At 32.3% G+C, this 16996-nt stretch overlaps 1 protein-coding gene across 1 annotated transcript in view; it reads left to right on the forward strand.

The window, feature by feature from the left end:
* The window catches only part of LOC148943419 (tRNA-queuosine alpha-mannosyltransferase), a 137866-nt gene that overhangs the window by 42086 nt on the left and 78784 nt on the right, over positions 1-16996 (forward strand). The gene's annotated exons all lie outside the window — the stretch shown is intronic.

Genomic DNA, 16996 nt, shown 5'->3' on the forward strand with positions numbered 1-16996 from the left:
GTACATTGAAGCCTTACGGCCCTTTACTATAGGCAACGCTAGAGCGTTGGCGCTGATGAATTTCCAAAACAAAATTTTTATAAAAGAACTAAAGGCTCAAGTTGAAGCTTAAATTGAAAAAAAAAATATTTTTATACAGCTCATGCAACGAATAGCCTATACATAAACTACCTCAAACAAATAAACTGTTTCCCTATAAACTGTTTTGCGGAACTAAGAAAAAAACTATGGGTTTTGCTGAAAACACAAAATCATGCCAAAATGATGGTATTTTACATATAAAAAAATCCTTAATTAGGCCTACCCTGTTAAAAAAAAGAAGACTGATCCTTAGAGATCTCATTAAACTTCCACCGGTCTTGCTAATTATAATTTTAATATGTAATTCAAACTCTGTAAAAAAAACTGAAGCAAAAAAGGAAATAAAATGATTATATTAGGGGTCATAAAACCATGTTACAGAGTCCTGCGTATTCCATCTGATATATTTTTAAAGAATCATCTCTGCAAGGCAATATCCTTCTACCAGGTTTGAATCCATCCCCCCTTCGAAATTTTTTCCAACTTATAATAACGTAGCAAAAATGCCTGTAAGCCAATTTTTGATGTTTCTTAAAGCTTTATGTAAAACCCCCTGAAAAAAATACACCCTCCCCGAAGAAAATCTTGGATACGCCCTTTCATGTCTGAAAGGCATCTGGTCCATTTTCATTAATTTTCAATTTTTAACTCATTTTCAAATGCCTAGCCAACCAGAATTCAATCTCAGCAGTATCAATACATAAAGTATTATGCCTCCATTATTTACTGGTATTCTTTTTACCCTCTGGTGGTAGCCATAACTAAAGCAAAGCACGCGCTTTTAGAAAACAAGGTAGCTAGGGGCATTGAATAGAAAATAAACAGATGCAAACTGAACCGACGGAGATAGCTATTAAACACAATTAGTTTTGGATGATTCGCTCAGCGAAACTGAAATAATGCAGTCATTAAAGAATTTGGCCCCAGGTTCTATCGAGTGAATTATCTAAATTCCTTGGCTTATTATAATTTGCCGCTTTTAATTTATTTCTTTGTATGAATTAAAACTACTTATTTTTAAATGCAGTGAGAATTCTTCTTTGGGGTTTTACTCCTAAGTTTCATGGTGCTTGAAATTGGGGTTAGGTTTTGGCTGTGGTAATTTAAAGACATCAAGTGAGATTGAATAAAAAAAAATGAGTATAAGTGAGAAAGTAAGAGTGAGCCTGTGTGTGAGTGTGAGCGAATAAGTGAGGATGAGTAAGTGTGTGTTAGTGAGTGTAAGTGTATGTGAACCCCCTTGCGAGTGTGAAAGTTTATAGACCACAAAAAAGTAAAGAGTAACATCAAACACTAAAATGAACAGAAATTATTCTGTATATCAGAGGGGCTGGCTACCTTCAACCTTCGCTATTTAAGGTAAAGTTCTATTGGTCCTTAGACATATATTTTATTTCAACTCAACGGCCTTTATGTCTGAGAAGCTGTTCAGAAAGAATTAGGAAAAAAAAGTAATTTTTAGCGTAAAGAGTGACGTGTCGAGGAGGGGGTAACACACTTCATTTACGGCAAAATTTGCGCTCGTTTTAAGTTTTGAGATTGCATTTTTGTTACAAGTGAAAAGAATGTCGTTTTTTACTTAATTTCTGTTTGTTTTTATTATCATACCCAAGGTTATCCTTTATGCAAAGAGGGCTACCGGTACCGACTCCTCGAACCTGAGTCTCTAAACCAAATTCTAGCTTTTACATAGCAATGCTTAGAGAAAAAGAGTTCATTTAGTGTATTTGATTTTTAAATAAGTATAGTTTTCTAAAATAAGCCTTAATCCCTGCAATATTAAAGGAGCTTTCGCCCTTCCACGCCTCGTACTGCATATACATATTCGACGAGGATTTGGACCATTTTCTCCGAAAGTGCCCGGTGCTCTCTGATATATATATATATATATATATATATATATATATATATATATATATATATATATATATATATATATATATATATATATATATATATATATATATATATATATATATATATATATATATATATATATATATATATATATATATATATATATATATATATATATATATATTGGATATTCGGCTTTAAGCTTAGAACAATTGAAGAAAAAGACGATTTTCAGGTCGGAATTTATTGCAATTTAATTTAATTTTAATTAATTTAATTTAATTTAGGTAATTTTAGTGTGCCTTATAAAAGGTGCATATAAGCATCGGAAAATGTTACCAAAATTGAAGGTTGCAAGCACAGTTAGAATTGTGACCTACGATAAAGACGTCAATCATCTTTTTGTCTTCTTCATATACATCATCTTCATGTACATCATTGTGTATATGAAGAAGCAGTTTTACAAAACTGTATTTTACTTTTAAGGTTATGCTTGGGTACTTAAAAACCACGTATATATACAAATTTCCTTTCAAATGCACCCTTAAACAACTTTCTATGATATTCCATTGCCCAGTTTGCGGCGAAGGAAAAAAAACTGTACACATCAGTGCTACCCAAGCAAAAAAGTGATTTTCGCTATCAAGCCAGTGGGCTGTAAATTTGGTCTTCGGCAAAAGTAATTCCAATGGCTTATTTTTCGTTTCAACCAGGCGGCATTTTGAGGGGTTGCGGGATATTTTTCAAAATTCCCATAAATTTGTTTTGAAAGTAGCATTTTATACTATCAAGCTATATAACTTGTATTCTCAAATTTGTTTTTACTATTGCTTTCCCTCCCAAATTTAACCCGTTAACGATTCTAGATTAGATTACTAGTTACTTTAAAATACAATTCTACAGGGCCGTATAAGGGGGGGGGTTACCCGGTTGAACCCCCCCCCCCTAAAGTTTTGATCAACTCGTAAAAACGTAACAAAAATGGATATAAACAAATTTTGGATGCGTTTTTTTTTAGGTTTTTGTGTAAATCCCCCTCCGAAGCTTTTTTAGTAAAACCCCCTCCAAAAAAAATCCTGGATACGGCCTTGCAATTCTATTAATAAATCCATTTCTTAACATGCTGGTGCAAAGGAATTTTGCTGAAAATTGCTAAGGCTGAGATATATTCGAATCTGGTTTTAAAACTCTGACCATTGGGGGTCATGCTTAAGACTCTCTTTAGACACTCAGAGTTTTAGAGGCTTATTGTCAGTCAACTATATCACCATTGAATTAAAATCAACAAGTTTCAATAGTTCAATATCTTGTCGATTCATTCGTCGTTCCTTGTGTTTTCAGTAGTCCTTTTAGTTTCAGTGAAAAACAAGGACAAGCTGCTTTTTTGTTCCCAATCCATCCTGTTGGTAATGAATTGTAGGAAAAAATCTAAATATAACCTTAGTTTTTAATGTTCGTGAATTCCCCAAATAACTTATCAAATATTGACGTGAATTTTATCATTTTACGATTAGATGAGCGCCAAGACAGGGACGCTAATTCAAGAGAATGTAGGATAGAGTCAAGGATTTTTTCGGTTTAGTTTTTAACAGAGACAAAAACAGTTGTTTTTAAAAGTCTAGGGGGGTATTTCTTACAAATTATTTTATGAAAAAAAGCAAATATTTTCATAATCTAGGAGGGGGGGTTGGGTAATCACCCCCTGATCTCATATTTGGTGCTCCTGCATTTAAAGGTTGGCTCTTGGCCACCTGGTCTTCATCTCAATTTACCACTTGCTCCACCACAATCTGTATGCTCCTGTAACACTGCACCTTATTCTATCAACAACGACGCACTTTTCACCATGGGCGGCACACTTCCACCTCACATGGTATGCACCATCTGGCTTAAACAATTTTCAAGGGGGTATGACCCCTCAATGAATACCGAAGTAAATTGGAAACCGACAAGAGAAGAAATTTTGAACGTGTTCCGGGTCCGACGAAAAGTTAATAATATTTAATAAAAATTTAATATTTCGTTCCAGGTGAGAGCGAATTAACAGCTAGAGTGATTAAAAATTATATCTTTAATGAACTTTGTATTAAATTTTTGTGAACATAGTTAACTAGCATATTTACTGAAGCAACTTAAGCATATCCATCACTAACATTAAAAAAGTGGAGGCAACTTACCCCCGTATTGACAAACATTGTGCAGTAAGGGATAAAAACTCATATTTTTTATACTTTATTTACTACTCATTAGAATTAATCGTGTTTTAATAATAAATTAGAATGCATATTAGGTTATTAGTTAATAAACTGTTTCAGGTTGGCAGATGATTTGTATTAAATTTGAAGTAAATACGAATTAAATTGCAATTTCCACCTGGAACACACTCTTAGTTTTAAAGTGTTTTTTATTTAACATAAAATAATTGAGGGCTAGCACTGAGGGCTATATACTGTATACAATACATAGACTAGTTATATTTTCCAAATATACACAAATCTAATTATTGTGCCCTTTGGGCTAAAGTAATTGTCTTAACTTCAGTACAATTTAAAATAAAAACATAAAACGAATGTAAGTAATATTTATATTTAGGTTTTTAAAATTGTTTTTTGATGCATTCTGGTTACGACTTTGAAGGCTCCGTGTCCAGTTTAACCTCTGTGAGCCTCTATGCGGGAGGGGACCCCTAAATTCTTGTCTTTGAGCTACCTACCAGAACAGATTGTCACCCAATAAAAAAAGGGTGAAAAATAGCAGCTAGCGTACTTGTTCTGCTGCCTCAGGGTCCAGATCCGATCTTACCGTTGTGAATACTGAAAAAAGGGAAGACCAAGTAGACAAGTATGTACTTTTGAGGCTTTTTACTCCCGCCCAAAAATACATACAAAGATTCCGCTGATCTCCAGTTCAATAGCTGGTACGCGACAATGCAACTCTGTACTACCATTAGTTTTACTAGATAAATGGTATGCAGTGACTCTTCATTTTTTGTTTAAAAATATATCTATTTCTAGGGACAAATGCCCCACCGCATGCTAGCATGACCTCCGAAACTGGGAGGCTATTGAAACAGCCATTTGACTATAATTCTAAGCCAGCTCTCATTAAAACAGCGATTTGACAGTTCCAAGCCAGCTCTCATTAAAACAGCCATTTGACAGTTCCAAGCCAGCTCTCATTGAAACTGCCATTTGACAATTCCAAGCCAGCTCTCATTGAAACTGCCATTTGACAGTTCCAAGCAAGCTCTCATTAAGACAGCCATTTGACAGTTCCAAGCCAGTTCTCATTAAAACAGCCATTTGACAGTTTCAAGCCAGCTCCCATTAAAACAGCCATTTGACAGTTCCAAGCCAGCTCAGAGTTGTTCTCGACTGCATTTTGGCCTTCTTAGTAATTTCACTGTTATTTTGCGGCGCAGCATGGTTGCTTCGTTATACCGGCACCTGTATGTACTCAAGGAGGGGTTTAGGGGCATGTCACCCATCCCGTAAAATACCAATTTTTTCCGAATGTTTGGTTATTCTTATTCAGATAATCAAATAAAATGTTTCTTTTTTATTATTGTGCCTTAGATTATTTCGAAGACCACACTGCCTTTCCGTGACAATAAATAAAATTTCAAATAGGGATAAATTTAGTGGCGTAATTTCATCAAAATTCTGGGGGGGCAAACTTGGAGCCAATTTTCCTAAGTCAAGTGAAAATGACAGTGAAAAACGAAAAATAAGTCATATAGTGCCATAAGGGCAAAGATATACTAAAGAAAACTGACTTGTTTCTCTGGATGCTTGAATTATGTAGGCTTATGTTAGTTCTGACAAGTTTTTTCCAAAAACTAAATTCAGCTAGGGGGGAAACTGAGGCCTCAGGGGGGGGGGGGAGGGAATGAGTCTGTAAGGGGCAGTGCCCCCCTGCCCCATATCAAATTATACTAAAATAAAACTGCAAAACAATTTTATTTTAGTATCACTATGGATAACGGTCACTGCATATGTGACCGAAATATATAGTATTTTTTGTGAAATTTATCACTATCTATTAAAAGGATTCATCCCTATTTGAATTTTTATTTATCGTTATTGTACATGCCCCGGAAACAAAAATTCTGTGTACATGCCTATTGTACTATTACTAATACAATTTTACTACTACTAACAACTCACCGCAGAACCAAGCCGTTTGAGGCTAACACAACTACGCACGCTCCACCTCCATCCCAATATATGCAAAGCCTCCCTCTTTACACCCTCCCAGGAATTTCCTATTTCCAATTAAACCGTTCTTTATGACATACTCCCACCCCAACCGCAGACGACCTGCTTTCCGTTTAGCCCTAGACGGGTTCGTCGAAAAAGACAATCTTCGGCCATACATCAAATGATATAGTGCGAAACCCCTTGGTTTTAATGTACTCACTTTTAACTTTATTTAGCAGAGCAGGGGAGAAAATTACTTCATTGCAGTTCCCTCCACTGTAAACAAACGAGGTAGGTAGTAGTAAAATGCTAAAAGTAATTCACACTTTGCTTTAAGGTGACAATAAAGGACATTTTCGGCGTCAAGCAGTCTACGAATGACAATCCCAACCAACAGAAGAATGTACATAACTGCCTTTTAAAATGGGTTTTCACCTTTACCACCCGGGGTAGCCTGTAATTTTAGGTTGTAAAACATACCTGAAATGAATTATAATATAAGTACTGTCAATATAAGTTTTTGCAGGCGATATGTGAATAGGATGGATTTAACTAAATGGATTTTATGAATTGAGGAAGGTTATTTGCACAAATTCTGTGATGGATGAATACGCAATAAACTATTAACCATCTCATATTACTAAAGTGTTATCATAGCATTAACTGCCTCAATTAAAGCGCCTGCAAAATCATCTCCAATACACTCTATTCAAAGCCCAGAGGGGGATCGTTCTTTAGGCCAAAAGTTTGGATTTATATTGGAAAATTCTGGATTGAAGATTCTGGAGTTGAAGTTTGAAGGCTGTTTTGTTTTTTTTTTCAATTTTGTAAAACGGGGATATAAGAAATTGATTTTACCTTGTAGTTCTTTAAGGTTCAAACTCGATTATTTTCAAATCTCCGGTCTGTGAGTTTTTTATAGCTTAAAATGGTTTTGGATAACAGCATCGTTTATATGAACAAAAGAACTGTCGGGCGGCAGGCAAAAAAAAAGAGAAAAAAACGGTCAAGGCAGAATCCAGGATTTTTGTTGGGGGGGGGGATACAAAAAATTTACCAAAATTTGCTTAGGCTATATGCATTTTGGTGACTTTTTTACGAGTCGGAAAAGATTCAGAGGGCTCCAACTCGTTACCTCCCTCGATACGGCTTTGGTCATGATAGATACTTTTCGTGAGAACAAAAGAAAAAGAATATTTTGTCCCCTTCACCCCAACAGGAAGCCTGCAAAATCATCTCCAACAAACTCTATTCAAAGCCCAGAGGGGGATCGTTCTTTAGGCCAAAAGTTTGGATTTGTGTTGGAAAATTCTGGATTGAAGATTCTGGAGTTGAACTTTGAACGCTGTTCTGTTTTTTTTTTTTTAATTTTGTAAAACGGGGATATAAGAAATTGATTTTACCTTGTAGTTCTTTAAGGTTCAAACTCGATTATTTTCAAATCTCCGGTCTGTGAGTTTTTTATAGCTTAAAATGGTTTTGGATAACAGCATCGTTTATATGAACAAAAGAACTGTCGGGCGGCAGGCAAAAAAAAAGATAAAAAAACGGTCAAGGCAGTATCCAGGATTTTTGTTGGGGGGGGATACAAAAAACTTACCAAAATTTGCTTAGGCTATATGCATTTTGGTGACTTTTTTACGAGTCAGAAAAGATTCAGAGGGCTCCAGCTCGTTACCTCCCTCGATACGGCTTTGGTCATGATAAATACTTTTCGTGTGAACAAAAGAAAAAGAATATTTTGTCCCCTTCACCCAAACAGGAAGCCCAAAATATCCTTCCCCCACCCAAACACAACTTTTTCTGAGAGTTTCAACTTGATCCCCCCAGCGGTGAGACAAAACCAAACTACCTGAGTATAATTACTAAACTACCTATAAAATACATCATTCTTTAATGAAAACTACCGACTGTGACTTTATGTAAGCCCTATATTGAGAAAAACTCGCTTGCCTTCAGCTGTCATGGACATAAAAAGAAAAACGCCCACTCACTTCTGAGGATCAAAACTTAATTAATAATTAGCAACTTTCCGCATAATAAACGTATGCTCTCTTGTAAGGATAGGCAATCTGCTGACCCTTCAAATCCCATTGTTGTCCATTTGGATATGGCTCAGGTGCCCATCATATAACATAAGGTGATTGTTTCAGATTAATAATTATTTGGAAGTTACAGACACCTATAAATTTTATAAACTATAATTGTAATGAACATTCTTTGGCTTAGAATTCATTTCTTGTAAGTTTATTTTTCTAATTTTTTTTAGGTAGTTGAGTTCTTAATTTTGTTAATTACTTAAGAAGATAAATGTATTATTTTTTAACCCAAGCAGGCAAGTCTGCAGGTACTTATTTAGTACCTGTTCGTTGAATTATTGTTGATTGGTACTTTTTCAGTGCATGTGTGTTAAATTGCTGAAAATTGTTGAGTTATTTTTTAAACTAGGTAGGAAAGAATGCAAGTACTTATTTAGTACATGTTTGTTGAATTAATGTTAAATTGTTTTATGATTTTTTAGCCCAATCAGGCAAGAATGTGGGAACTTATATAGTACCTGTGTGTTGAATTACTGTTGAATTGCGTAAAAATTGTTGAATTATCTTTCACCCAATCAGGAAAGTAAGCATGTACTTATTCAGTACATGTTTGTTGATATATTGTTGAACTGTTGAATAATCATTGAAATATTTTTTAACCCAAGCAAGCAAGTATGCAGGTACTTATTTATTACATGTTTGTTGAATTATTGTTGAATTATTGAATGATTTCTTTAATGTAAGTAGGCAAGTATGTAGGTACTTACTTAGTACATGTTTGTTGAATAATTGTTGAATTGTGGAAAAATTGTTAAATTATTTTTTAAAACAAGCAGGCAAGTATGCAGGTACTTATTTATTAAATGTTTGTTGAGTTATAGTTGAATTATTGAATTTTTTTTTAACTTAAGTAGGCAAGTATGTAGGTACTTACTTAGTACATGTTTGTTGAATAACTTTTGAATTGTGGAAAAATTGTTAAACTATTTTTTAAACCCAAGCAGGCAAGTATGCACGTACTTATTTATTACGTTTTTGTTGAATTATCGTTGAATTATTGAATTATTTTTTTAATGTAAGTAGGCAAGTATGTAGGTACTTACTTAGTACATGTTTGTTGAATAATTGTTGAATTGTGGAAAAATTGTTGAAATTATTTTTTAACACAAGCAAGCAAGTATGCAGGTACTTATTTATTACGTGTTTGTTGAATTATCGTTGAATTATTGAATGTTTTTTTTAATGTAAGTAGGCAAGTATGTAGGTACTTACTTAGTACATGTTTGTTGAATAACTTTTGAATTGTGGAAAAATTGTTAAATTATTTTTTAAAACAAGCAGGCAAGTATGCAGGTACTTATTTATTACATGTTTGTTGAATTATTGTTGAATTATTGAATTATTTTTTTAACGTAAGTAGGCAAGTATGTAGGTACTTACTTAGTACATGTTTGTTGAATAATTTTTGAATTGTGGAAAAATTGTTAAATTATTTTTTAAAACAAGCAGGCAAGTATGCACGTACTTATTTATTAATTGTTTGTTGAATTATCGTTGAATTATTGAATTATTTTTTTAATGTAAGTAGGCAAGTATGTAGGTACTTACTTAGTACATGTTTGTTGAATAACTTTTGAATTGTGGAAAAATTGTTTAAATTATTTTTTAACCCAAACAGGCAAGTATGCACGTACTTATTTATTACGTGTTTGTTGAATTATCGTTGAATTATTGAATTATTTTTTTAATGTAAGTAGGCAAGTATGTAGGTACTTACTTCGTACATGTTTGTTGAATAACTTTTGAATTGTGGAAAAATTGTTAAAATTATTTTTTAACCCAAGCAGGCAATTATGCAGGTACTTATTTATTACATGTTTGTTGAATTATCGTTGAATTATTGAATTTTTTTTTAATGTAAGTAGGCAAGTATGTAGGTACTTACTTAGTACATGTTTGTTGAATAATTGTTGAATTGTGGAAAAATTGTTAAATTATTTTTTTAAACAAGCAGGCAAGTATGCACGTACTTATTTGGGTAAATTATGAAAATAGAAGACAGGTCAATTAAGGGAACGATATTGATAATTCCCTGTAAATTCAAGAAAATATTGAAATTTCAGGTATGAAAACGGCCCCAACGTAGGCGCTTCAGTAAAAAAAAATGGTTCAAAAGGAGTTGAACTATTAAATATAAAGATATTTTGAGAAGCAGAAATGTGCATTTTCTTCATAATTTATTCATTTCAACTCGTTTTTGTTAATTCACGGAATTTTTTTGTCGTATTTTGTTTGTTTATCACATAAAATTGTTAAATTTGTGGTATTTTTTGATCGCTTCGGAATGTTCTGTCATTTACAAATTTTTTCAGTATATGCACTTCCAATGTCAGTACAATAATGTAAAATCAAGATTTCCTTTTCTTGGGCACAACAAAAAGTATAAAACAACCACTATTATACAAGACTTGATAGCGCTGTGGTAGGAAAACTTGACTGTGGCCCTGACAATGGACGTAGGCAGCATTAGGCAGCATATTGTCTAGGGGGGGCAGTCGATAGTGTGATGGAGTTTTATCAACTGCTTTTTCCAAACCATCTGCCTTTTCAGCCATATCTAATGTAAATTTGAAGGTCTAGGGGGGGGGCAGCTGCCCCCCTCCCTACGCCCATGGCCCTGAAAATATGTGATCAAATTTCAGATAAGACAAGTTTTCGTCTTAGAGTAGCCTATAGACTTCTTAGTCTTATTAAAAGAATAAAAGTCAAAAATAATAAATAAAAAAAAAATTACATAAAATTTGTTTTCAAAATGGACCAACAAGTAGAAAATAACATTTTCTCAAGAATCTAGGAATAAAATTGAAAGCGAAGGGCGCAAAGTGGATTAGCCCTTGCATAACTTGATAATTTTTATTCATTTTCCTCAATTCACTGTTGTTTGTTCTTTTTTCTCTCATTTATACATTTATAACTTAGATCAATTTGATATATATGTTGTATAAAGCCCAATTCGTTTTGCGTCCCTCGTGTTCACTATAGATGTTCAAAAAATATTTTCTACTTTTTATTCGATTTTGAAGACGACCTTAAAGAAATATTTATTATTTTTTATTTAATATACAAATGTTTGTTAAAGCGGTCACAACCATGTTCGAGATTTTTTTTTTTTTCCTGCGTAATCCGGAATGCCTTTACCGGTAGTCGAAATCATTTACCCTTTACCAAAGATCTCAGAAACAATGAAGAATACATAGTAATTTTCTTAAAACACCAGTTAACCCTAACATGTGCAGAAGATATTTGGATTTGATTTATTTCCTCCGTCAAGAATTTTTTAATTCTTTGTGTTTGAGCCGACAATCTCGATTAACCCTATAATGGCCTTTAGTTTTGAATACCTTTTTGATATCTTCAAATTTTTCACACCAAATTGGATTCGTATCTAAAACGTTCCCTATTCGATTCGCCTCGTGTCTGTCATTATTCTTAATACCGCCTGCTAATGAAATGAACCCTGAAGAAAGGTTTTTGAAAATCTTCACACCTTTTCTAGACCCCCATAGGTGGACCAGGTTAGATCCGATATTTTCTGATGAATTGACGAAAATAATATAAATTCACCTGGATATAATTGTATGATTTAGACTAGATGAACTTAATTGAGAAAAAGCATGGCATATGGAAACCACAACCATAAAGAAAAGAGCTTTTAGGGGCAATTTAAGTATACAAAATTACCTAGAAATTACCAATTTCCATGGTTTTGAGCTATATGCTTCGTTCATTATGCTATAATATGCCAAATATAATTGTTTTTCTGACTTGCATTGTGGAGAATTGAAGAAGAACTAATATAAAAAAAGAACAAGAGATAATACTATCCTATATTTTTGTATTAGAAAATGTGCTTTAATCTCATTGGCTCATTTTGGTGACATTTTCGTAAGCTAATTATATTATTCCTTGATGGAATATCCAAAAGGGAACCTAAGATATCCCATCGTTTTACTTTAATTCACCTGTTGTTGCTATGAAAAATTTTTGGTTACTAAAAAAGAGGCTAAATCTGATTGGTTTATCTGTATGAAATTTCAAGCCAGTAAAAAGTTTTTAAGTCACAACATTTTTCACAAGTAAACTCTCTTTTTATCTGTGTGATATCGTCCATCCCGATCTGACTTGCTGTTCTGTTCTACCACCATAAACAGGGGACACATTATCCCTTTTTCAAACCTCATGTTTTTGGTGAGAAGGGGGAGTGTCCCAAAACTTTTTTTGTACATAAGCCACCTCCTGACCCAAGGACTTACGGCTGAGATTTCAAAACTGATAAAGGATAAAAAATTAGTCCATTCCTCACACCTCCTTGAGATTCAGGTTCCTCAAGAATCAGGACCAAACTCAAACTCAGCTAGCTATTTTATTTTTATTCTAAGGCAAGTACCGTTTTTGGTTTTAAAGGGGAAGACGTTTAGTTTTGCAGTGGTTGAGTTACTTGTGAGGTTGGATGGGGGGAGGGGGAGTCCAAATTCTTAGAGTTGAATTTAGTGCAACACTGAGTTCTTTGGAAGGCTGCGTTGATCGAACTGTGTGTCTTAACAGCTATTTGAGTTAATTTTGGCGGGGCTGTGATATTTGGAGTTGGTCTTTATGCGGATATTAAGCAAAATGGTACTTCCTATTATACTTATGCCAAGGTAAATTTTAATTTTTATTATCTGGGTACCACCTCTTAGCCCCCTTCCAAGGGTTAAACCCGAAAGAAGGATTTGCAAAAAGGAGATGAAATCCCCCTTAAACATGAAAAACAGCATAACAGTTCTTTTTAGTTATTTTAGTGATTGATCAGAATTAATGCTGAATCTCTATTGCTCTTGTATGTTCTTGAAAGATTGTTCTAAAATTAGTTTCTTAAAATAATTTTTCTAAAATAATTGTTCTAAAATAATTTTTTCTGAGGGGCACTTCAAATCGAGGGTATGTCCACCCTCGATTTTAGCTTATTTATTCAAGCTCTTAATTATTGTTTGAAAGAAGAAAAAAAGAACTTAATGGACACCAGACATAAATAAGGCCGAAGGGATATGCACTTCCATATTAGAAAGTATTATATTAAAGGCCTCCATAACTTAGAGTTTGGTAAAAAAAAAATTGTGATGATAAGAGTTATAATAGATAAGCAAACCAATTATAGAATATGTTTAAGAAAGTAATTTATTTTATTAAGTTCAAATGAGGATGAAGTATTTACTCTAGAGCTTTATATGGAAGAAGGAAAATTAGATTCATAAATCTTTGTTAAAGCGATAGGGTTTCTGAAGATCCTTGAGGAAGATATCAGTAAGAAATGTAGTTATTTTTACTGTCTAATACTAATTAAAACAAAGACGTGATTGTATAAGATGTGTACTATTGTAAGAGCTGACGAATCGAATGCTAAGAATCGAATAGATGCACGAGAAAAAAAAATGCAATTTAATATTAATAGTAAATGTAATTTAATAGTATTTAAGTGTAATTAAAATATGATTTAAAATTAATAGTACATGTAATTTAAAATTAATAGTAAATGTAATTTAATAGTATTGAAATGTAATTAAATATTATTTAAAATGTAACTAAATAGTAATTAAATTTAATTAAAATTTAATTCAATATTTATAGTAAATGTAATTTAAAAGTATTTAAATCTGAATGTAATTTTTCACTTAATAGTATTTAATGTATTTAAATATTATTTTAAATGTAATTAAATAGTATTTAAATGTAAGTCAATATTAATAGTAAATGTAATTTAATAGTACTTAAATATAATTAAAATATAATTTAATAGCATCAATTAACAAAATTTACTTTTTGATAAGTATACTGAAAGAAAAGGGTTCATAAAAGGGAAAAAACAAAACTTGAGATTTTGACCCACTCGTGGATTGAAAACTTCTCAAATCCAGGTGAAAACCTGGGCTACTTATACTTATGTTTTAAGTACTTTATTTTACTTATGTTTTACTTATTTTTAGTACTTATGCTTTACGTTCTATAGTTTTAATCAATTAACAGCGTTGACATTCCACGCAGAAATTCATTTGGCCTCAAAAGCATAGCTGGTTATAATGAGCATGTAGGTGTCTTTTGCACATTAAATTAAAAAAAAATGAAAGTAAAGAGTGACGTTAAAACTTAAAATGAGCGGGAATTATTCATGTGGGTGGCATGCCCCCTCTTCAACCCCTTGGTCTTTGTGGTAAGGCTTTACGGTGTTTTAAAAATACTTTTTATTTTTCTTCAACAGCTTGTGTTTGAGCAATTAAAATTGGGACAAAAAACTAAACTTTAGTGCAAAGTTTATACGAAATAAACAAAAGTTTATATGAACTAATTATGTATGATATATATGTGTGATATAATTATGTACAATTATATATGAAATAATTCTTCTTCGTTTTAGGTTTTAACGTCGCTTTTTACTTCCATGTGAAGAAAAGCCTGTTTTTTTTTATTTTATTTATATTAGTTTTCGATAACACACCCAAGGTTACCCTATGCGCAAGGAGGGGTATTGTCCCCTAAAACACAACTCTTCAAGTCAAAATTTTACTTTTACACTGCATTGTTTCGAGAAAAAAAAGCACATTTAGTGTATTTGCTTATTGAATTAAAATATAATCGTTTAAAATAAACTATCGTTTCTATCAGGGGAGATTTATTTATTCCCCAATTAACACTCATTTCTGTACATTCTAAAAATTATTAGTATTTACAACAACAGGCAGTAGAAGTGAACTTAGAATCGAACTAAGTATCAAATGAAAAATAAACTTTAGTTACTATTTTTTTGTGTTTTTTCGAGAAATTAATGGATTGTTAATGCTAGTTTTAACTTTATTTTTACTTTATTACTTTATTAACAAACACGATTATAAAACTTCACAATTACAACTACTGAACTAATGAAAAAAACTAAGTTTTGCTGAAGTGCAGTAAAACGGCTAGCCATTTACAAAACACACGAACAAACAACAATTAAATAATCTAAAAAATGAGGGAAAAAAGCAAACCAATCCCCTCCACTTGATCAAATCCAAAATAACTTCTACCTCCTGACAACCCTACCCCAAAAGAATTTCGCTATTTACCGATTTTATAAATTTCACTACAAATTTGTGCAATTTACAAAATGGTTTATAGTAAGATAAATAATTTAATCAAATTTTATTAATTTCACCAAAAATTTTGTCGTAAATCTGTAAATTTTCAAATTTGCAAATCTTTCTTAGACTTTGCACTAACTTTACAAACTAGTTTATTGACAATTTGTCAATGCAAAACTTCTTTGTAACCAGTAATTCTTAATTTTTTGCAAATACAAATTAAATATAAGCTTTTGCCTGTTTTTTTTTTTTTTTTTTTCAAATTAAAATTTGTAAATTTACTAATATTTTGTAAACTTAATAAATTTGTGATAAATCTGATTTAGTGAAATTATCGCCATGTTGAGTGCTATCAAATTCACACAAAAAAAGTTGGTTTCCATGGTGACTTTGAATTTTGCTGTAAAACTTACCGTAACTTACCTGTAAAACTTACCATAAGGTGAAAAATTTACCGTACATCATGGTTGCAGCAGTAGGTGCAAGCTGGTAAAGAGCGAACCATAGTCCATTGTAACCAAAAGTTGAAAAAACGCATTTTCAAATAAAAACTACCTAATAAGAAGAATTGACATTTGACCCTGATTCAGGAATAGTAAATATTATTTTGGTCCGTCTTAAAAGTAAATTTCAATTACGAAAACATTTATGATGAATTCGAAGAAAAGCCTCAAATCCCTAAAAAATGGAGTCAGATCAAAGTGAAAAGCGTACTATTGTAATCAGTATGGTCGAAAACCTTGTTTAGGAGAATTACAGTCCTCCATCTTTAACACGAAAAAAAGGCGCAATTGCAATTTTTTCAGCAATAACGGTAAATATTTTTTGAGTTACCATGACATAATTTTGCTCAAATAGGTTCAAAAAACATACATCTACCCTTTTGACTCTCTTTAGAGACCATAGTATCTTCGGAAGGAAGCTCCGTTGAGAGACCTATTAAAACTAGAAAACTGAACAGAACATTGAAAGTCACAAAACAGAAAAAATTAGTGTACAAGGTGATGCTCAATTTCGTTTTTAAACTACAAAAAAGACGAAAAATTGCAGTGCATGATATAAAATTTGACATTGCAATTCTTTCTGCGGCAATAGTAAATATTTTTTAAGATGCCATGGCATAGTGTCTCTGAATCTCGTTCGAAAAACAAACATTTACCCTTTTGCCTCTCTTTAGAGGCCCTAGTATCGTCGAAAGGAAGCTCCGTTGTGATAACTATTAAAACTAGAAAACTCAAAAGAAAATCGAAAATCACAAAACTGAAAAATTAGTGTACGAGGTGATGCTCAATTTCGTTTTAAACTATAATTAATTTAAAAAAAAAAAAGGTTTCCGAGGAAAGCAAAGAGCAAAGATGAAACTTAAAACGGACAAAAATTATTACTTCACAACCTATTTAATATATATTAATATAACTAGTACAAATAATCAACTAATTATGTTTCCCTATGCTTTTGTGATTATTCAAAACTAGCGCTATACTGAAAACACAAAAGCCAAGCATAAAAAACAGGATTATTTATTTAAGAGTCAAAAGTGAGTATGTAGCCTGACAACGCTAAACGAATCTATAAAGCTTTTCATTGTCTTACACCAGTCGTGACATCAGTAGCTTTCAGTACACAGTTAAAATTATCTTAAAAACATAAACGTAAAACTAAATAT

Source organism: Artemia sp. Qi Xiang Cuo, chromosome 15, assembly GCF_049724085.1.
Source record: "Artemia sp. Qi Xiang Cuo chromosome 15, ASM4972408v1, whole genome shotgun sequence".
Taxonomy (NCBI): Eukaryota; Metazoa; Arthropoda; class Branchiopoda; order Anostraca; family Artemiidae; genus Artemia; species Artemia sp. Qi Xiang Cuo.